The 23,580-nt window shown below is 37.2% G+C and overlaps 1 non-coding gene across 1 annotated transcript; it reads right to left on the bottom strand.

Moving 5' to 3' along the window:
- Positions 1-22,943: 22,943 nt before the first annotated feature.
- LOC126922879 (U6atac minor spliceosomal RNA) lies at positions 22,944-23,051 on the bottom strand. Its single transcript, XR_007712980.1, has one exon. It is a non-coding gene; the product is annotated as a U6atac minor spliceosomal RNA (small nuclear RNA).
- Positions 23,052-23,580: the final 529 nt, after the last annotated feature.

Below are 23,580 nucleotides of genomic sequence, written 5' to 3'. Positions count from 1 at the left end.
GTTAACGTCGCTATGAATTATAAAGGGCTAAAAATGGGGAAAATCACAGTTTTTCACGACTATCGGTGTATAACTGTAAAAAATGTAAAGATATTTAGATCGTTCGACGCCTGTCGCTTGCTTCCGTATTAATCGATTTAACTGACATAAATCTTTAAAATGTATTGTTTCAATTTATTTATTTTAGGCCCAGACAAAAAAGTCGAAAAAGCGATCTTTCCGTTTTTCTTCGCTACCCTAACATTCCGAATTGCAATTCTTTCTAATTTTTTTCCACGTTATCTAATAAGCTAATTTTTTCCAAAGAATGAAATCGTTTGGTTCTATTTTAAAAGAGTTATTCTATTTGAAAGGGTGTCGGAATATTAATGGGAGCAACTATATGTTTGAGAAAGTCCAATCTCAACATTCGATATACAGTCGTGAAGAAAAGTAAGTGAACACGTAGTGGAAATGGGGATCGATAACGACAACGAACTAAGCGACATCGTCAACTCCGGTACAACCGCGTTACGGTTAACACTAGGTTTACGGGACACGTCAATTTGACGGATTTCGAACTTTGAAAGGAAATATCTCAAAAACCATAGCACCAATTTTAACCATTTTGCATCGTAAATTAATCATTTCATTTAAAGAATTTATACACAAAATTATTTTTTCCTAGGCTTCCTAATTTTTGAAATCTGTATGTAGTATACCTATCTCTACGGGACCCGTCAAATTGACGGGTAAATGAAAATACGCATTTTTCATTAAAAAATCGATTTATTCAAATTAAGTCTGGAAGGAACAATATCAGGCTTCATGTTTAAATAAATTATTAATAAATAAAAAGTATTTTTTTTAAATTATCACTAAAATAACAAAATAACAATAACATTAACGGTACAGGGTAATCATATCTATTGAGCACATTTTTTGCAAATATACTGAATGTTGTTTGTGCATTTTCCGCATACGATCTTTTTTTCCCTGATCGCTTTCAGGCGGTTCTACGATAAGCTGATATGTAAGAACTACCTGCGACATATAAGAAAAAAAAAGATAAACGTTGTCACTGGTAACGGGGTACTGTAGCGGCACTCGACAGCAAATTTCCCAACGGTTTCTGTCCCGTGGCTCGCTACACAAAGATTCTACCCTTCGAACAAGATGATTGCCAGATATCGATACATTCTCACCGAATATTTGCAGCTAGCCTAAGGACCCCCTATAAATCTTAGGATTCATGTAGCTAAGGTTCTCTAAAGGGACAAATAGTATTTGTCTCAATAGTCCCTACGCTAAGGGAAAATACAGGAAATCTGCTTTTCCTCACGTACAACGCTCCTCGCTAGCAACTTTCTCTCAAGGGCGGTTAACATCCCTTTCCAACCACCAACCCAAAATTTAGCCAATTAACAGCGACGTCCATTTCCCTCACTTTTTGAACTAACACTTTTCTTAACGAACCCGATGATTCCGTATCCTTAGACCACAGCCAATCACAGTTTTCCTAAGGAGCATCATCGCGACAAAAATTCACTCTGTCGTGAGCCGCGAGACGAGTTGGAAGACGTCTATCTGAATTGTTCGTCCGCAGTCGTAAGCAATAGCGAATCTGAATTTCTCGACATCTGGTGCAATCGTCTCGACTCGAATCGCACCGCGAAAAGTATCGCGCCGAGCTTGAACTTGTAATCGCGAACCGATAATTGTACCGCGCTTTCGGCGCTCGAGTGTATACCACGAACACAAACAAATAAATAGTTATTGTTGAACAATATCGAGTGATTTTTCTACACCTATCACGCACATCACCTCAGCAGCATTCCACCTGATACTTCTCCAATTTCTAAAACAGCTCCTTATAATGAGGCACCCTTCAGGGTTTCCGGATAACTACGAGATCACGTCTTAGAAAAAATAGTTACTGGCAGAAAAATAAATCCGACTAGAGCGTGTAGAGTATGCTCTTCAAAAGGAAAACGCAGCGAAACTTTTAGGTTGTCCGAAAAGTTTTTTTCGCCTTATAAGGAAATAACGGATGCACAGCATTTTCCGTTTTATATTATTTTATCGAATTACCTATGATCCTTTTTGTTCTAGAATCAAACTAAAAGATCACAACGTTCGACAGATCAGGTTTCACGTTTGTATAAAGATGCGTGTTGTAAAAGACGTGTCTGTAAAAGAAAAACACTTTCCGGACAACCTAATAGATATATTTGCAAAAGCTGTTGTGTACCATTACACGTAGGTGATTGTTACACTGTTTATCATACGAAAAAGAAATATTAAAAGTTGAATAATAAATAACATTTATTAAAATTTATTTATATTGTTTTACTTCCACATCCAATTACGAAATAATAGCCGGTGACATGAGATAAATTTTCAATAAAATTGCCGGTCAACAATGTATTAAGTGACGAGCGTCGTGCAGGTAACATAAAATGATTTTATACAAAAATTAACTTAAAAAACATTATATTTTAATAATCTAGACATGTTTATAACTTTGAACATATCATTTTTCAATGTTTTTTCTGTATTTTTTTATGATAATTTATAAAACAAGTATTACAATAATAAGTTGTTTCGTGTCTTTCTCCTGCTTTGTTTCTTCCTTTTGTTCTGAATCCTTTTTTGTTCCTGTTAAAATTACATGGAGCTTTCCATTTAACCGAATTTCATTAGCAATCGACGTCGAAGTTCGATCGCGCGGTTGTCGAAAATCTCCTCTTAACTGATCTACTAAAGTTTTTATAAATCGCAGGTAGTTAAGTGGCCTTTCGTTCTCTTGCTTTTTTACAGAATATATAAATTAATTAACCGAGATTAATTAAACGCTTCTAAATTTACGAAACTATAATACTTTCCCACGATCATCGAATTTGAACTAACGTCGGAGACGTTGCCAGAACCATAGATTCGGAAGAATTTTAGCATAAATATTTCATCTCCATCTTAAAGTGTAACGCTTCATACTTCATAACAAACAATATAAAGAGCTAAAAAATCTATTTACGAACCAATACTGCGCTCTCGTCAATTGGAGATCGAAATCTAGCATAAACAGGGACTGTCGCCTCTCACGACATTTAGTCTCCACGTAGATCCCCTTTGCATCTTCTTTCCATCATAGCTCTTTAATCATGCAAAATAACGAAAAATCCTTCCAATAAATGTTACTGAATTTCGTAAGAGTTATCTAAATGAACAGAAATTGGTATGGCATTCTGGATAATATCGGGTACAGTCATATAAACCGGTCTCGACTCGCTGGAAACAATAAAATTCGGGTTCTTGCGAGACAGACAAAGATGATCAAAATATCGCTGTCTCTGTCTCTGACATTCATAGCATTTAACGCAAAATCTTCTTGCTTTCTATGTGATTTTACAACTAGTCACGAATCAATTTTCGGACGGCTTTCCTTTGACTCCGGTATATGACCGTCGAGATCTGTTTATAGAATCATGATACCGTAGAGATACTGGTGGATGGAGGTTAAAAAGAAGAACTGAAATTTAAGAATTTTGTACCATGAGCAGCATTTATAAAATCATAAATACGGTACAAGAGAGAAAAAGCCACAGATATTCTTTCGTTTAACATATTGAAAACATGTACAATGAATTAAATCAATCAAATGAATCGAAATTCATAGTCATCGCCAGTTATTGAATAGTATAAGTAATTTGCAACGAATCGATCTTTTTTGATCACACAAATGATATTCTTAAAAGAAAGCCATTAAATGAATAAATCGACAGCATTAGATATTAGTAAATGTGGTATAAATAGAAGCGACTAAATGATTGTTTATGTCACGATACTACGGAAGGCGTAAAATGATATCACAAAATAGCATTGGATCTACCTGTTGATATTTCTGTTGTATTTATTATTTTATTTTTAGTTATTTATTGTGATCCTTATTTTTCGGCGTAGGATCGCGTTCGGCTTATATCATATTTACTTGATATTTCTGTTGTGTATATACATATAATATACATGTAATACGTACTATATACTGTAATATTAATAATATATATACACATCGTCTCTCAAACAAAGATAAATCAACACATTAAAATAGCAAGCCTTGGTATACTGTTAGTTATACCATAAAGGGGCAAAACATACTTCATAGTTAAAAAATATTTACAAGGAAAGCAAACTAGATGAATATATTCGTAACTCTTTCAAATAAGAAAGAAGGTAGGAGAAATGTGTAAGACCATCCGACAATGCCACAAGGTTTTCTATGTAGTTTCGAAGGATATTATAAAGAGTGGTCGAGAGTTTAAAAATTAGCATCCTAAGCGCTCGACGGCTCCGCCCAACAGTAAACAATGCATCATAATTTTCGACACCAAGTGAGAACTCGACAATAGACGAAGGACGATGTTACCAAGTGTACGTTACGCTACGCACAAGACGCACCACATGCGAGACGCCCATGTCGGTTCGACTGTCACGGGATGGGCAGACACAGATTTCCATCTCACTCTCACGAAACGTTAATGAAAACACACACACCCTAGACGGACAGTTAGAATGTATAAGCACCAGGAGCTTCGAGGGAAAGCAGATTCATCACACACTCGCCTACGTTTAAACTCTGTTACTTTCATCTCATATTCTTACGTACATTCTATTTCCAAAGAAGACTTCGATAAATTCCTCGAAGACTTGGGCAATAGATTCATAGCTGGAGGAGACTATAACTCTAAGCATACGCAATGGGGCAGCAGACTTATCACAGTAAAAAGCAAAAATCTTTTGAAATGCATTAACGCCAATAGACTTAATTACCTCAGTCCAAACGAACCCACTTACTGGCCCACTAACGCTAACAAACTACCTGACTTATTAGACTTCTTTATAACTAAAAACACCTCGCCAAGATATATCCAAATCAACTCTCTTGTGGAACTCTCTTCGGATCATTCACCCGTCATAGCAACAATTAACTCAACAATTATCGAAAATCAACCTAATGGCTTTATTCATAACCAACTCACAAACTGGCAGCTCTTTAGGGAAGTATTCAATCACTCAACATCAGTCTCAATATCCCTAAAAACAAAGGAAGATATAGAAGCAGCCACGTAATATTTAAACAACAACATAATAAACGAGATCCGTTCTTTCACCCCTACTAAGTGTTTTGTCAATAAACATAAATACCCCCATTACATAATAATAAAAATCGCAGAAAAACGCAGACTTAGAAGAGCATGGCAAAATCATAGAACACCTGAAGACAAGCGTAAGCTATATAACGCAACAATAAAACTAACGAAAATCCTCAAAAATTAGAAAAATGACTGTTTTAAAAAATATCTTCCTAATTTGATTCCCACAGCTGACTCCAATTACCCACTATGGCAGGCATCCAGGAAACTCACTCGTCCTCCGCAAATAATCCCTCCAGTTCGCTGTCCGGAAGGTAAATGGGCGCGTAGCCCTATACAAAAAGTCAACTTGTTTGCAAGTCATCTAACTAATGTCTTCAAACCGTATTCCTCCACTATTGCCGCCGAAATAACGGAACTTGCACTCTCACTTCCAGACGTCTCCTCCTATTGAACCTTTCTCATCTCTGGAAGCATTAGATTCAATTAAAATCTATACATACTATAAACTCTTATAATCCAAGTTACAGTACCACGCCAAAAGAATTTACTTATAATTCTCAATGAGAATTGATTGTAAATAGTCTACCAAAAAAAAAAAAAAAAAAAAAAAAAAAAAAAAAAAAAAAAAAAAAAAAAAAAAAAAAAAAAAAAAAAAAAAAAAAAAAAAATTTCTTACGTTTATACTAAACACAAGCTTACTACAAATCCTTAATCTACCTCCACCTTGAACGTTAATATCGTTCACCTAGTTGATAGGTGGCGATAGCAACAAATAAATTATTAGCAACCACTCGTACATAACTTCAGTTAGTATTGTTATCGAATATCGTTCTGGTTATAAACAGTTCTTACATTATTTGTAAAATTTTTCCTAAATAGATGAAGAAATTCATCATCCATTAATGAATGACAGTTATTTTATCCAATATTTAGTTATTTTATAGAATTACACACTGATCGTTATTTTAACAAGCTTCTATTTATTCAAGAAAAGCCTTGGAAAACAAAAAGATATTCTGAGAACGTATTGAAACATTTTTTAACAAAAAAGATATAAAATTATATAAAATTGTTATGATGAGATTATTCAATAAATAAAGAGTAGAAAAAGATTACATGTACATCTTCCAATTCAATTTCGGTTACATTAGGTTGAACCTTCAAATAAAAAAGGGCTGATTGGTTGCTATTAGACGACAAACACGTGGAAACCGTTTAGATAATAATGTGTATAATATAAAAAGAAAATTGCAGAAATGGGACTAATAAGCTAGATATAGTATACATGTGGTATCGAAAAGAGGGAGGTGTACGTTTTGTTACGCTGCGAGGTTTTAGTATAGGTTGCGTTTTTAGCCGCCGCTCGCGGTCCTACAATGTCGCAGGCGGATCGCCTTATTTGCCCGACGAGGGACGTACAATGTATCGACGAGCGTGTAACCCCAAAATCTTCTACACTGACGTCACTTTACGCGACCACTTCTAAACATCCTCCAAACAGTCGACACATCTCCACCCTGGTAAAGAATTTCCAAAAACAATATCCCCACCATCATTTCCGTTGTCCTTGGTTAGTAATATATAAACGCCGAATATTGACGACCAAGTCAGTCTGAACTGTGAGCCGATACTTGAACATTGTAAGTGGTACCCAAGGATCTTGGACTCTTGAGAAATAAAGTTTTTTGTATCATCGAGAGAGTTTCCTTGTTTACGTGACAAGCGCATAGTTGTCGCCAAGCAGCGACTTCCATAAACGTCGATTTCAGGCTGTTGTTTCAAAAGAATTGCGGCATATGTGATCATAGGCGCGAACGGTGGCGTGATCCGAGAATAGTGGGGGTCGTCTCCTCGAGAAGACCAAGAAATGATCCAAGGTCAAGGTAGTCCTTGTTGAAGATTCTAAGAGTATACATGGAGAGGTCGGATGTATAAAGCCGCTAAGCCGAACGAACACGTTGACATTGTTTATCACTGAATAATCTGTCACACTTTAGCATTATATTCATCGTTATTAAATGCACAAGCTATATCACCTTGTTAACAAATAAAGCATCCTTTACTTGTCCTTCCTCTAGACCCATTAACTTACAATATACATGATAGAAGAAGATCATTTTCCAGCTTGAAATATAAAATATCAGCTCTAGAAAAGAATTTTGAACGTTTAAAATATCAACGTAAATGTTTAGCATTGTACAAACGTTTGACAATTATTGTAAACGTTTAAAACAATGGAATAAACAATATGAAGTATGTTATACGAAATTGTTGTTCTTCATAGGGCGCTTCATTTCTGAGAATATTTGAAACTTGATCAAGTACGCGAGTAACAGGCTTATTCTTTACTAAACACGTTGAAAGTACTATTTTTGTTATATAAGACATAATGTCTTATATTATGTCATCCCATAAGTTCGTGCCGACCTTTGTATATACATTTCATATTTTAAAGAAAAACAAGAGAACTTTTATCGAGACGGAATAATGAAAAATGGGAAGAAGTTGTACAACGAGAGGGGGATTACATTTTTTCATGAAACTGAAAGGTATGTAAACAATCTTAACATGTATAACCGCTCGAAAAACGGCACGAACTTATGGGATGACCTAATATTTTTCACTCATTTCCACATGTGGGATAACTTCTCGCTGATTGTTAGCCATACTCAGCCAAATTCATATATTATTATGCTAATCGAATTTTCAAACTCGATTTTCTCGAAAATGAAGCCTCAAATGAAAACGTTTATATTATAATTTCGACTTGTATTTTCATGTAGAATCATCACCTTATTTGTATTATTAATCCTGAGACAACCTGTATTATGAATTTAACGGATTAATCTACAAAAATTTGAAAAGCAAAGTGCGAATTCTTTTGTTAACTTAACAAGATCTCTTCTTGTGACGGTCAAGTATAACTTCTGCATTTTTCCGAATCCATAATACGAATATCGTTTAATGTATTCGTCGCATGAGTGGCTGGCGATATGATGGCAAGCGGTATAAATATCCGACGGATGAATAGAAACAGTCAGAGATGGAAAAAAATTTTGTCGTATTTTTAAACTCATTTCACGGTAAACGGCGTTTACTATTGCGTCACTACGAATCAAGCGTTATTTAACGGAACGATATTAGGATATCACCCGCGAATGTCATTATAATTCGCTCTACTTAGTCTGCGCATTCTATTCCAAATACAACTGATTTCCCATATAATTTTACGCGTCGATATGTCCGTGTGATTGAATATTCTGAACTACTATTGAATGTGGTCATTTAGTATGCTTGCTATATTCCTGGCCTTCGTACCTGCGTTTGTCCTAAGCTGTTAATCTAGGCAATCTAATAGGCAAATACCACCCAACTAAACAGCCATTAAATCTGAAGATCATTCCAAACTATTTGATACAACTGTTTTTTAGAAACAATAAACGTATATTTTTGGTTTCTTTCTCTAAATTTCCTTATTCTTAACACTTAAAAAAGCGAATAGGGAGATATCGCCTTTGTAAAGTACATCGCTGCGTGACCTGCTATAAATCTTAGGATTTCTCTAGCTAAGATTCTTTAAACAAACAAATAGTCTTTGCCTTAGTATTCCCTAAATTTTTTACCTACTACGGAAAGATACGAGAAATCTGCTTTTTCTCGGGTACGATGCCTCCCGCTAGCAATTTTCTCTGAAGGGCGGTTAGTATCCTCAACCACCAACCTAGAGATGAACCAATTAGCAGCAACCTCCATTTCCCGCACTTTCCTAACGAAGGTTTTTGCTCGACGAATACGAAGATCTCGTGTACATTGAGAGTGCTGTTAATAAATATATTGTTAATTATACTCTAGTATTTCTTCAGTACCTATCACGACCTATCCACCTCATATATAATAAAATACACCATTCTAGTGGTGATAAAATTAATTCAACAGTTACACTATCAGTTATGACTAAATAAAGTTATAATCGAACGGTACCACATTGTAAAAAAATATTAAATTGCATTATGAATTTTTAATTTCACGTTCAAGTCGCGTTATTTATCTTTGAGGTGGTATGTGTCGTGATTGCGTACACAAGAAATACTCCTGATTCTTAACAATAACGTTTATTAAACTTTTGACAATTAACGACAATTAACGATTAACCACGATTAACGATTAACAAGTAACGCTTAACACTGGCTATCGAGAGTAGACTACTCGTATCTCTATGTTTGCTTCGCTTCATCCTTCGCACTTCACAGCCCGGGGCAGAATGAATCTCTTTTATTCAAAAACCACGTCGATTCTTTTCTTTGTTGGCCATCGATATCGCGCGCGTTTGTTAGAAGTCCGGGACAGTTGCCGCGTATGCGTTCTCCCGAAGATTCGGCGGAAGAGCCGTAGGGATAGGCTTGTCGGCATAGCGCTTTAAAGATAAAGCGCTTTGTGCGGCGAAGCCGTTGAAAATTTCCGTGCTGCCACATCTTTAATCATTTTTAATATTTTTAATTTTACCTATGTTTTTTTATATTTTAAGTATATACTTTTAATTTGATGTTTTGTATAGAGAATATGTGGAATCTTTAAATAAAATCATCGCTACAAAATATAATTGACCACTTAAACAATGTAGTATAATGGACAGATTGCCTAAGAAATTTTTTTTTTTTTTTTATTTATTAGAATATTTACAATTAATTCTCGTTGAGAATTTTCAATAACTTAATTTGGCGTGATACAATGACATGGATTATAATAGTTTTATATTGTTGGTTCTAGTAGAATCTAAGGATTTAATCTAGAGGGTATTTTCTTTTTAGTCTGCGGATCTGGTCCGTCGTGTCTAGTAGTTGGGTGACTAATGGGTTGTGGTGGTTGTTGACTCTTGTGTTATATCTGCTTCTGGACTTGTGTATTTCATCTTTGAATCTCACTAAAAACAAAGGCAGATATCGAAACTGTCACAGAATACTTAAACACGAGCATAATAAACGCCATGCGCTCCTCAACACCTACCAAGACTTCTATCAGTAAACACGAATACTCCCATTACATATTAAACAAAATTACAGAAAAACGAAGACTAAGAAGAGTATGGCAAACCCATAGAACACCGGACGACAAACGCAAGCTAAACAACGCAACCAGGAAGTTAACCAAAACCATTAAAAAATACAAAAATGACTGTTTCCAAAAGTACCTCGTCAATTTGTCCCCCTCTGCCTAAGAAATATCGGATGAACTATTGTACAAACAATGTTGCGAGAAAGCCTAAGTGCCGATAGGCCGAAAGGGTCGGAAAACGGACGAAAATGGATCAAGAGGCCCATCAATGTGTCGTCGGTCCTTCAGTCGAATAGTTACTTGGAAGAAGGCGTACGTGGCCATGAATGCGGACGGTTACGGAATACGTACGTCGTGGGGGGTACGAAAAGACGACAAAGGGATACTTAAGGGAGAAAGATGAATTAATCAGCGGTCGTTAACTGAAAGTCGAGTTGTGAGGAGTCGAGAGTTGAGTCGAAAGAGTGTTGTCGAGTTGTTATGAATTGTAAACTATTAGTTGTGAGTTGTGAATTATCCATTTACTTCTCTTAGTTATAGCATATTACTGTGTTTATTTTACGTTATAATAACCATTGTTTCCTGTTTAATTCATTGTGAATAGATCCATTTATCAATAAATGTATCGTATAGGAAAGAAATCATTAGAAATCCTAATTTCTAATATTTCTGAATAAATCCTATAATAATTTTTAGACTTTTTTGTTCTCTAAGTAGTAAATGTTAGTCTTCGATACTAGGAAAAGTGCGTGATGAACAGCGTAAAATTTGGCTTATCCGAAAACTGAAGTGCTTAAGAATTATGTATGCAGCGTTCCATGGCCATAAAGAAAATTCCAGAACGTTGTAAAAGAATAAATCCTGAGACTTACAAAAAGGCCCCCAGGGGCCTTCGACAAAAAGAAACAGTTTCCCTACCCCGGAATAAAACTTTCTCTTTCGGGGACTTCGGCATCCTATATAAAGGGCAACTAGGAAGGACTCGACACAGTCACAGAGAGACATCAATGATCAGAGTGATCGGTGAAATCGAGTCGCCGGTAAGCCCAAGAAGAACAGTGCAAGTACGACCTAGGTAACACGCGCTAGTAAGACTTGTTAAATTTTCTTCGTCACATTAATAAGCTTATTGTTAAATCAATCCACGGAGTATTTTCTTGGTACTCTACACGTGCTACCACTTCAAATTGATGACCCTGACGTGATTTGAAGTGAAAGAGATGAACGTTTAGTGCCACGAAGACATCGTTTCCACAAATCGCGAGTGTTCGAAATGGAAAATGCCAACGAGGAAGAGCGCGCGACGAACGCCGCGGACAACGTAGACACCGTGGGTCAACTATTCCGCGTACCGCAAGTGTGGCCCAAAAATATAAAGCTGTGGTTTGTCATGTTAGAAACATATTTCAAGGTGACCCACATCACCAGTGACCAAACCAAATTTACCGTCCTCATCGAGTACCTCTGGGTTCAATATTTAGATCAAGTTGAGGGCATAATGATCGGCCGCCGGCGACGGGAAAATACGAACGGCTGAAGAACGAAGTTGTCAAAAAATTGACCGATTTGGAGAGTTCGAGAATGCGGAGGTGGCTCGAGGGCGAAGAAATTGGAGGTAAGACCCGCCCCAGTTCTACAGGGATTTAAAGAAGCAGGCCATCCCATCAGTCTCGGACGACTACGTTCTGACGCTCTGGAAAGACCGTCTTCCGGTAAATACGCAACGGGTCCTGTCTATCGCAAGCGGAATAGATGTAAACGTCTTGACTGAAATAACAGATCGAATTCACGAGATATGGCTCGAGGCAAGACGCGTCCCGCACGCGATACAAGACAAGATAAATCAATTGGAGACGCAAATTAACGCGCTGAGCCTCGACAGCCGGCGTCGTCCAAGATCATGCTCGTATCTCGTAAAATAAAGAAAGCGGCAGCTCAAACGAAAAGAAAAATAAAATGTAATAAAAAAACAAGCGAATTTATTTCTTGTACTCTGAGTTTACACTGACTGCGATTTGGTTCTGAGCTCCAGCCGTGACTTTCCAAGACTGAAGCTCTTACAATTTGACTTTCGGTGGGATCCGTTTCTTTTTTGTTTGTCATCCCTCAATATCCCCACTACCCTGTAGGCGTGCGTGACCGTTGTCACGCTTCTAGAACATTCGGTGGAAGGACCGTTGGGATATCCATGACTCATTAGACATTTCGGCGATATACATTGTCGTCAAGGCCGCCACATCTTTATCTCCATCATCGGTCTATCGGATTTGAAGTATGCCGATCTTGACGTCATACGGGACGTCACCGATCACATTCCAGAGAAAGTATGCGGCCATTGGGGGTCTCTGTTACTACCATGAGACCTTCCGAAGCCGCGCAAGAAAGTGCCGTTTCCTTTGTAGCTGGAACCAGGAAAATCACAGTAGTCGCCCGTGAACGTGGTGTGCAACGAGGGCTCCGTATCTCACCGCATATTCGTGACCGACAGGAGTTCGAGGATTTCCTTCCTCGTGGACACTGCAGCCGACCAATGCGTGTACCCGCGCAATAGATTACGCGAATCCGCGAACAGAAACGAATACGTTCGCGGCCAACGGGACACGCATCGCGACATTCCTGAACCTGTTTGTTCAACGTAACTAAGGGTTAAATGGCTTTTCGTAATGGCGAACGTTAACACGCCTAGTTACTACGGGTGCTGGTGGATCCGCGAAACAAACGCTTCGTCGATCCGACCGCTAACCTACGCAAATCGACGTACCATCAGCTCCTCGCGGAATTTCCGGACCTAACCCGTCCGCCCGTCTTTGGAGAAGGAAGGCATAAAACGTCAGGACCACTCGTCTACAGCAAGACGCCTCGTCTCCAACCGCCTCAAACAGATGAAGGCGGAGATGATGTTAGAGCAAGGAGTGATTGTCATCGAAGAGTCTGTCACGTAAAATAAAAAGCAGGAGGATCGAACGAAAAGAAAAAATTAAGATAACAAAAAAAACGAGAGAATTTATTTCTGAATTTACACTGACTGCGATTTTGTTCTGAGCTCCAGCCGTGACTTTCCAAGACTGAAGCTCTTACAATTTGACTTTCGGTAACATCTGTTTCTTCTTTGTTTGTCATCCCTTAATATCCCCACTACCCTGTAGGCGTACGTGACCGTTGTCACACTTCTAGGACGTTCGGTGGAAGGACCGTTAGGATACAGATGACTCATTAGGCACTTCGGCGATATACATTGTCGCCAAGGCCGCCACATCTCTATCTCCATCATCGGTCCATCGGATTTGAAGTATGCCGGTCGTGACAAGTCCGTGGGCATATCTTCAAAATTGACCTCGTCCGCGCGTATCATCAATTTCCGATCGCGTCCGAGGACATCGAAAAGACAGCGATCGCGGCTCCGTTCGGGCTATTAGAAGTGGTAAATGCAATGTTTGGACTTCGCAATACGGCTCAAACGTGTCAGAGATTCGTCGACGAAATTACGGGCGGTTTTAGATATCGTTTACGCGTACATCGACGATTTTCTGGTATCCTCGGAAGACGAGAAGCAACACGACGAACAATTGCGAACGCTATTTAATCGCCTAAACGATTACGGCGTGATAATAAACTCCTCAAAATGTGAATTCGGCACGCGTGAAATCCCATTTTTCGGGTATACGGTAGATGCCGATAGAATAAAACCGATAGCCGAACGCGTGGATGCGATAATAAAAGTTCGGAAGCCCGTGACCGTCAAGCGCAACAATATATTTGCTCAATAATATATTTATTTAATAATCAATAATCTTCGCCTCCAATTTGTTTTATAAAATCTTCGATTACTACTGACCTTCTCGCTTCTCGACTATGCTTGTGTCACGTAAAATAAAAAAAAAGAAATCCAAGATGAAAATAAAAAAAGAGAATTTACTTGCTACACCTTGTTTACACTAATGATAGTTTATTTTCAAACTACAGCCTAGACTTTTTTTTTAATTATTTCTTTTTATTCACGATTTGTCCAATTTGGACATTTGGTAAAATTTTTTAACAGTTGTATTAACATGTTGGTAGCTAACCCCAGCGGGGTACCATCCTCACGTTTGCTAGGTTATATCCTTTATATATTCTTGCCCATGTTATCTGCTTTTCTGATTGCTGGGACGGATTTTATTGGCTTTTTTATTTTTTTCCATAGAGCCTTCCATAGTGGCCTTCCATAGAGAGTAGTTGGAGTTCTCGTGTGCAAAGAGTGTCTCTATGAACTTTGCGAATTCGTTATTGTTATGCTCTTTTATTTTGTTTTTTATTTCCTTTGCAAGTTTGTTTAGGTGTTTTTTGTTTTCTCAAGTTCTATGTTTTTGTCATTTTGCTTTCGCTTTTCTTTTTTCTCTAATTTTTTCGAGTATTTCTTGCGGAATTGTTTTTGTTTGTCTGCTGGTTGGTTCAGGTGTAGTGGTTGTCCTTGCTGCATCTTGGATAGTTCCTGTCAATGTTGCTACTGCCTGTTCGTGTGTTCGGGAGTTTTCAATGGGATGTTGCAGTTTATTTTGCTCTCAGTTATTTCTTTAAAAGTTTGCCATTTGGTGGTTTTATTGCATAGTGTCTCTGGATTGCTATAAAGTATTGGTTTGTTTCTGTATTCAATTATTATGGGTGTATGATCGGAGCTAAGCTCGAGGTTGGGTGTTAGGTTGGGATTAGGTTCCTTTTCTTCTCTAAGATGAATGGGTGGAATTTTGCCTTGGGTGTCTCCAGGTCGAAGGTTACGCGTGAATCGTTGCTGGTGCTGAGCACAGGTAGCATCGGAGTGTATATGTTGATAGGTGCCGGGTTGACTGGCATCGGGGCGCTAGCTGGTGGATTGTTATTTGTCGAATTTCGCTCGATTTTACAGCAGAATAAATGAAAACACAATTTTGACATTTCCATTTTGTTGAGGAAGTATAAGCATATGAGAGCAATGCATAAATATCCTATAATTTGTAATATAGATGTTCCCCATGATTGAACTTTATCGATTCTATGAGCAAAAGTTAGTTGATTTGTTTGATCCTCGATTTAGCTTTATGCCCTCGTGCATCATGACGTGTCCTAAGTATTCTAATTCAGGTTTTAGAAATTCGCATTTGTCGGGTTGGATTTTTAGTTCTAACTCTTTTAATCTTTGTAACACTATAGCAAGGTGTTCATTATGTTGTTGAATTGTACTACCGAATATTATTATGTCGTCAAGGTATACAAAGCAATATTTATTCAATAATCCTCGTAACGCGGTATCCATCATGCGTTGGAAGGTGGCTAGGGCGTTTTTTAAACCGAATGGCATACGATTATAGTGAAAGCGTCCCTGAGGTGAGCTAAGGGCTGTATATTTCTTTGAGGCTGTATATTTTCTTTGATAGGTATTTGATGGAATCCTGAAGATAAATCTAGTGCGGAGAAGAATTTGGCGTTGCCTAATTGTGATAGAATGTCGTCGATTGTCGGTAATGGGTAAGCGTCTTGGTCGGTAAGTTCATTTAACTTTCGAAAGTCGATAACTATACGCCATTTGTGTTTGCCTGATGCGTCTGATTTCTTAGGTACTACCCATACTGGACTGTTGTAAGGAGAATCTGATTCTTCAATAATATGTTTATCTAACATTTTTTTCATTTGTTTTTCGATTTCTGCTTTATGGGCTTTGGGAGGTCGGTATGATTTGGTATTGACGATTTTGTTTTCGCGTAAGGTGATGGTGTGTTTTGTTAAGTTGGTACAAAGTAGGGTATCGGATTCTAGGTCAAATACGTCTATGTAATGTAGGAGGATCTTTTCGATAGGAATACAAAGTTTGTCTTCAATATGGTCTAGTCTAATTATTTGTTTCATTTTAGTAATTTTATCAAAATCGTGTTCATAAGAAAGATCATTAGTAATTAGAGTTGGAATTTGCAGAAACATACTCTCGTCGGAACTTTATCCAGATAAATTGTCTCGATTTTGGTTTACCCTGGGAGAATGGTTTTCGGCTCCTGAAAAAATATTTCGTTCCCTTTTAGTTGTATTGATTCGTTGTTAATTTGGTATGAGTAGTTAGAGAGCATAGGTAAGCCAATTACTTCGTCTTCTATTAAAGGAAAATCGTCTGGTACAACGTGAAATGTGTTCATGATGTTAAAGAATTGAAAGTCTACTGTTTCGTCAGTTTGGTATTTGTCATTGCCCATGTAAAATGTTTTAGCTTCTGTCTTTTTAGGTTTGAATGTGGCACTTGATCTTTTAACTAAATTTATTCCTGCACCGGTATCAATTAAATATCGTTTGGTTCCTGTTCCTGATCGAACTCCAATGGATCGAAGTCTTCCTGTTGTTGCGTGTACTCGTATGACGTGTCTCGAGGTTCTGGTAGTGTCGTTTTCTCTTCTTGTCCCTTATTCTCCATGTTTATATCGTAGCTGCGCGATGGCGGAAGGTTTCGCTGGCTGGCCGGTTGAAAATTTCGGTAGTAATTTGCGATATGTCCTACTTGATTGCACTTGAAACATTTCATTTTCGCTCTTTCTTGTGGTAGTTTCCCTTCTAACCGGTTAAATCTGCTTCCAGAGATTACCGTTGTTTGTTTGAATGTTTATCTGCGGACAACTGGGCGTAGTCATCGAACTGCTCCTAAGTGGAGGGTTGCGCTGTGATGATACATTCCCTCGGGTGAATGACTGAGCTCTTATCTGCTGGCTGCGCTGGTTTCCGCGGTTTCGTTCAATTTCTCCGATTAATAATTCTGCTTCGAACGCGGCATCTTGTGCTTTTTGTAAGGTACTTGATTTTCTGATTTCTATCTCGGGTTTTAGATTTAATATGAATGTTTTAGTTGCACGTTCGTTCTCTAAGTCTATCGCGACTGCTCCTTGAATTGGATCGCGGATTTCGTGTTGCAATGCGTATATAAGTTCATTGAGACTATGTCGGAGTCTTTTGACGTATCCGTGTACTGATTCGTTAAAACCTTGACGAGTTCTTTGTAGTTTATCGCGTGCACCGTTTGAAGTTATATCAATTGATACGAATTTTCTCAGGTTTTCGAATAAGTCGCCATATGTCTCGATAACTGAATGTCTAATGCTTCTTTTGGCTTCGCCGACAATACGTTTGGTTAGAATTAATCTTAATAGAGCACGTTTTGCTTTACATTCCGATCCAGCTTCGCTTACCCGTTGGATGAATCCCTCCACTTCAATGTCATCTTGACCGTTGAAGACTGGGATGAACTCGATGCTGGTTTTCGCGTCGAACATGGGTTGTTCGTACGAGACTGGCTCTTCTTCTTCGCCCTCGTAGTTCGCTGGGTCGGAGGCTTCTGGAGTTGCAATAAAACAGAAAAGAAAAATAGATCAAAGTTGAATTACAATGAATTAGAAAATTATTTACCGCCAATTTGTCGCATTCGTAATGTAACAAAATGTTCGCAAAAATATGAATATTCTCAATGTATCAATTATGATAAAATATGAATATTCTCAATCTTTCGAGCCTTTATAATATTCAATATATTTATTATTACATATGCATATACATTAAATTTTATTATATACATATACTATATCTAATTTTATTATACTACAATATTATTTTATATTTACAGAATACTCAAAAGATACGGTACTCGTTATATCCAGTCACTGGCAGCATCATCTGGAAAGTATCGAAGCAAATATTCAGATATCCGCGATTTTAGAAACAAATTCTCTGGCAATCAGATTACATTTTACGTCAAATTGAATCATGAAATAATTCGCAAATTCTTCTCTTTTGACTTTTACTGACTCGATCACTCGTAAAGAGTCCTACATTTTTCTCGGATAACTATTGAATGTAAATATGTTTTTATCAGAAATTTTTAATACACTCGCTACCGTGAGAAAAACTCTCAATGATAGAAAAATAAGATCCACTCTAATCAGAGTATCTCGAATCTATCACTACGGTCTCGTGGAACAATTTCTTGGAGAGTAGGTTGCTCGTCTTGTAAGTAGCTCCCCAGCTTGTTTATAGCGAATATTCCACTTCATTCGGGCTTTTAATCGGACTGATACATGGAGAGTGACCATGGCTAAAAAATTTGGACGTCATGCTCAATAGAGAGCTACTTCTTGGTAGTGTACATCTACATCCAATAAACAGATACATCTCCAGCACCTTTTTCTTTGACTTCCAACGTGTCTTTTTTGAAATATTCAGAATTGAATGTCTGATCGTCGGCAATCTTCGACCATAATCACTGTAATCCGTATCCTTGGGGGAGTTTGATGTGACGTAGGATTTTGTCTCTGATTCGCTGGAGCCGTCTTCGTCGTTTATAGAACTTCTTGATGATAGGCTTCTCATTCTAGAAAAGTCTTCCTTCTCCAAAGCATTCACTATTTGCTTCACAAAGCACTCTTTGTTATCATCTTGGATATGACGCAGACGATCTAAGTTTCGGACGATCTCTCGAACTATATTCTTCTTGCGATTCAATTGTTTACTCCGTAACGGAAGCTCTAAGTCTATGCAGTTACTCGATTCTTGGAAACTGTCGTGCGTTGAACTTTTTTCGAAGATAAACGTCTTTTCCAGAAGATTCGGAGATATCTTCTTAGATGTTCGAATATTCTCAGACTTGTTCGACATATTCATTAACTTGTTTTCGAAAATCAAAGATTTCTCCAGTCTGCTGGGTGAAAGAATCTTCTCTTCTGGAATATCTTCGATGATAGCAGATGAAAATAGGTGGGCTTGAGAGAATTTTGGAGTAGAATTGACACGAAGTTTGAAGAATTTTGGCTCTACATCTGATGTATTTAAAGGAGTTGTCACAACTTCGGAAGCTTGAGAGGATTTTGGAGTAGATCTGGCACCATATTTGACGAAGTTTGACTCTACATCTGGTGTATTTAAAAGGGTCATCACAACTTCGGAAGCTTGAGAGGATTTTGGAGTAGATTTGGCACCATATTTGACGAAGTTTGGCTTTTCTAGTGTTTTTAAGAGTCGTCACAGTTTGGGAAGCTTGAAAGCTGCCGTTCCTTTGTCTATTCTCTCTCCTTTCGTCTATTATCACATCGACATTTCTTAAATCTTCAGTCTTAGTAGTCCTATCAACGCTAAATGGTCGTTCCTTTAAAACAAACGTCTCTCTACTATCGTCACAGTTATAGTCGTTATTGCACATGTCTTCAGTCTTTTGGAAATTCAATCTTCGGACCGGGTGGGAAAACGAGATTTATGTCGTGGATTTTTTTAGAAGGCGACATTTTAGGAAAAGTCTTGGAAATTTTTCTAGGGAACTTCATTATCCGAATGTTCACGTCCAATATTTCTTCCTTGGGTGAAGAAGACTTCGTCGAGGATCTTCCGGTAACATTTGCTGACAAAATATTTTGTTCTTGTGGGATGTTATAGGCGGTGCCACTTTCTTAACTTTCTCGTGTACATTTTCCTTTACATGTGAAAATATATCTGAAATTCAAAGTTATATTGTTAATATAACACAGTCAATATAACTGATATACTTCTTTAAAAAAAGGACCATGATTTACAATTCAAAAATCTGTCATTTGTTATCTCTACATTTTCATAAAAGTCGAACATTATCAAATACCTATTGAATCGGAAGACGATGAATTTGATGTACAGTTTCTTCTAGAAGTAGGATTCTTCCATGATGGTAGACGATATTCAATCGGCATGACGTTTAATATCTTTGGTGGATTCGAACGTTTGTTTAAATACCAATCTGGGATGGAAAGCTTTTGAAGAGACTGCTGAACTTTCAATTCGGCTTCCGTCAATTGACTATTCTGTTAAAGGAAAATAAGAAACAAAAATTATTAAAACATTCAGGTCAAATAAAACTTAATTCTATAATAAAAATCATGTATACGTAAAATTCCTCGACGTTCTAATATTACTGATTGCAAGCTAATTCATAATACAATTGATACTCTGTGGCAAAGGAGTAACGATAATTAACGTATTGAATGCACGAAATACAAAAGAAAATTGCAAAGTAAAGGGTTAAGAGAGAATGTCAGTTACAAATTATAACAAATAATACATTTCGAATAAGAAAACCATTTGAAAAGGAAGAAATTTGCAATCACGGATTCAAATTCATAAAATCAATTTTCGCGTTCATTGTCGAAAGACGACATATTATTTCTAATCCACTCCACTGCCATTTTTAATTAATAATTATCACCAAAACGAACAAGTAAATATCACCCAAAAATTGAAAGGGCGAGAACGGAAAACCAATCTTCTAACGCATTTCCCCACAAATGACATGTCAACCCTCGTTTTGTCACGTAAAATAACACAAAAAAAAATAGAAAAAATAAAAAAAGAAACTTTATTTTTTTCTAACACAATTCACATTGTTTACTTCCCAGCTCTAGGCGTGGTTTTTCAAGACTGAAGCTCTTACAATTTTTTGACTTCCGGTCGGATCCTTTTGCAATCGCCGCCACGCACGCCTTCTCCTCGAACATTCGGCCGAAGGACCGTTGGGATATTGATAGCTCATTAGGCACTTCGGCGATATTCATTGTCGCCGAGTGCCGCCACATCTTTGTCTCCGATTTTAAAGTGAGCCGGCCGTGACAACGACCTAGTCTCTGATGTGGATTGATATTACAATTTCATCGTCGTTATTGTTTATAATTTTAATTATGGATATTCGCTACATTAAATAAAGTTACTATATATATATAGCGGCACTCGACGTCGGAAATTTCCAACGGTTTCGCGGCACAAAGCGCTATACCTTCAAAGCGCTATGCCGACGAGCCTTAGGTGTCATCGATATTCCTACGGCTCCTTCGCCGAATTTTCAGGAGACCGCACACACGGCAGTCGTCGCGGACTTCTAACAAACGCGCGCGATATCGATGGCCAACAAAGAAAAGAATCGGCGTGGCTTTTGAATCAAAGAGATTCAGTGTGCCCCGAGCTGCGAAGTGCGAAGGATTACGCGAAACGAGCGCTGATAGACGAGTAGTCGACTTCCTATAACCTGCGTCAAGCATTGATCGTTACCAAGCGTTGCTAATTGTTAATTGTTGTTAATTGTTGTTTGTTGTTAGTTGTTATTGGACGTCAGTTGTTACAAAATTAATAAACGTTTTTTTGTTGAAACATCTGAGCATTCCTTCTACACCTATCACGACATACCACTTCATATATATATGAGAGATGAAAGAAAATCCTCTATCGTAAACTACCTGCATAAACGAAAAAAAAGTGCAGCGCGATCGCGTCGATCGCCATTTCTCGCAGTTTCTTCAGTCTCCAAGTGCCAGATAGAATATTAAGTAACGATAGAAAAGACAGTATAAGTATCAGATGGTAGCGTCTGATGTATGGCTCAGAACCATTTGCATATACTGAAACAATGAAGAAACACGCTTCTGTTTTCCAATAAGGGTCATTCCACATCAAATCGATCATTTTTTGACGTCGAAGTTAGGAATTTTTTTCAGTGAAATATCATATAATTTACGTGAATTGCTCATTTTCATGAAAATGGAATTCAGAAACTATTTTTGTAATCGAGTTGCTCCTTTTGAGTTTTAAATGTGTAAGGTTTAACATATTTAAATAAAATTTTGTTCGCATTAAAAAATCATTTGTGATGTTGGAAATCATAAACACACGTCTGTCTTTCAATTTTGAAAATTTTACTTCTAACTGATTTTCAAAAGTTTTCAAAGATTGACTCAGCCTTAATTAATGATAAATCGATTAAACAGTCCGACGCTTGTGTTGATACACATAGCACAGACGATTATGCTAATATCATTGACAGCAATGCTGCTATTTTTCGACAAACGAGTTTTAAGTGTTGCGTCGGGTGTTTAGATACTACGTGACTTTGTAATGATTTCGATAAACAACTGTATGATGTGTACCATTTTTAGAGTTTATTCATGAGACAGTTTTAATATAACAATTACTATATAATAATATAATATAATAATAATAATAATATAATAGTGTGATATTGACTGAAATGCCGCAATTCCATAAGATATTAGTTATAATGAATCCAATCTAATGGCTTTAAAATTATAATATTCACAGATTATAATTTCTTATATTTAATTACAATATTTGCATTGATTATTTTATGCTTTCATAGGGCATACAAAAATTATATTAATGAAATAAAGTAAATAAATGAAATAAAAAAACATAAAATAAAATAAAAGGAAATAAAGTAATACATGATAATATAAATAAAATAAAACAAACTAATTAACAAATTACCAATTTACAAATAGAAACTTTTTACAAGCTTATAAGTAACATTATGTCTAATTACATTTGAAACTGTTTACGGTATTATCGCTACTCGTATAACATTTTTAATTTCATCATTCAAAGAAATATGTTTACTGATGTTGATCCAGAATGTCAGTAGGTACCACTTTCTAACCACCAGTATGTATCCGAGTTTTGCCTATGATTATATTGTTCAAGACTGGAATTTGGTAATTAATAGTGTAAATTTACTCAGTAATTCTGTTGTATATCAAATATTTTTATCTATTTCGTTTTTGATTACATGATGTCAATGGATCAAACATCTAGATTCGTATCTAATATATTGTTCGAAATACAATGCTAAAAACGATGTAATAGTAAAGATCATTTGCCACAAGAAAAGGTTGATAAAAATTATTCGCCATTAAGAAAAAATTATTAGCACCCGCGTCATTCGGAAGGATAGCGGAAGCTTACCGCGATCTCTCCAAAAAAAATCTGGTATGTGCCGCCGAAAGGTGACAGTGCCTTACCATTTATATATGTGTTACATCCTTGTTTAGGAGAGCGCTAAATGTTTCTCCTTTTATACTACAAAATTTTTTTTTTTTTTTTACGTGGAGGAAATCTTCATAGACAACCTACTACCTAACCCTTCTGAGGTGGCGGGTAGAAGGCAGTGCCGGATTCTTACCGACTAAAACCTCCACGGGCGGGACATAGACCACCAGTGCAGCGAGTAATCCGTCGGGCCCCGGGGGGGTTCTTCTTAATACCAAGAAAGCCACCGGGTGCACTCCCAGAAAGTGCACCCCTACCAACAAGCCAAGGGAGGGGCTGGCCCTTGGCTTGTTGTAATTTAGGAGAAATTGGAGTTTTTCTCCGTGATTGAAACTACTATTTAAAGAGATATAGAAAGAATTGGATTCTTCCGAGGATTCGAACTCGCGACCTTCGTTTTCAGTTCTGGGCTTCAACGAGCGCAGCTGGCTGCCCCGCCGAGCTTGTAGCTAATTGGAAAGTATTTGATTCTTAATGTGGCAATGTATATCATAGGAAGTATTCTAATTAGCCTCTTGAAGGAGATGTACATTTTTCATAGCCCTCTCAAAATATAAGGGATAAA

Source organism: Bombus affinis, chromosome 12 (assembly GCF_024516045.1).
Source record: "Bombus affinis isolate iyBomAffi1 chromosome 12, iyBomAffi1.2, whole genome shotgun sequence".
NCBI lineage: Eukaryota > Metazoa > Arthropoda > Insecta > Hymenoptera > Apidae > Bombus > Bombus affinis.
The sequence above is the reverse complement of the archived record's forward strand: the minus strand, read 5'-3'. Positions and strand labels throughout refer to the sequence as shown.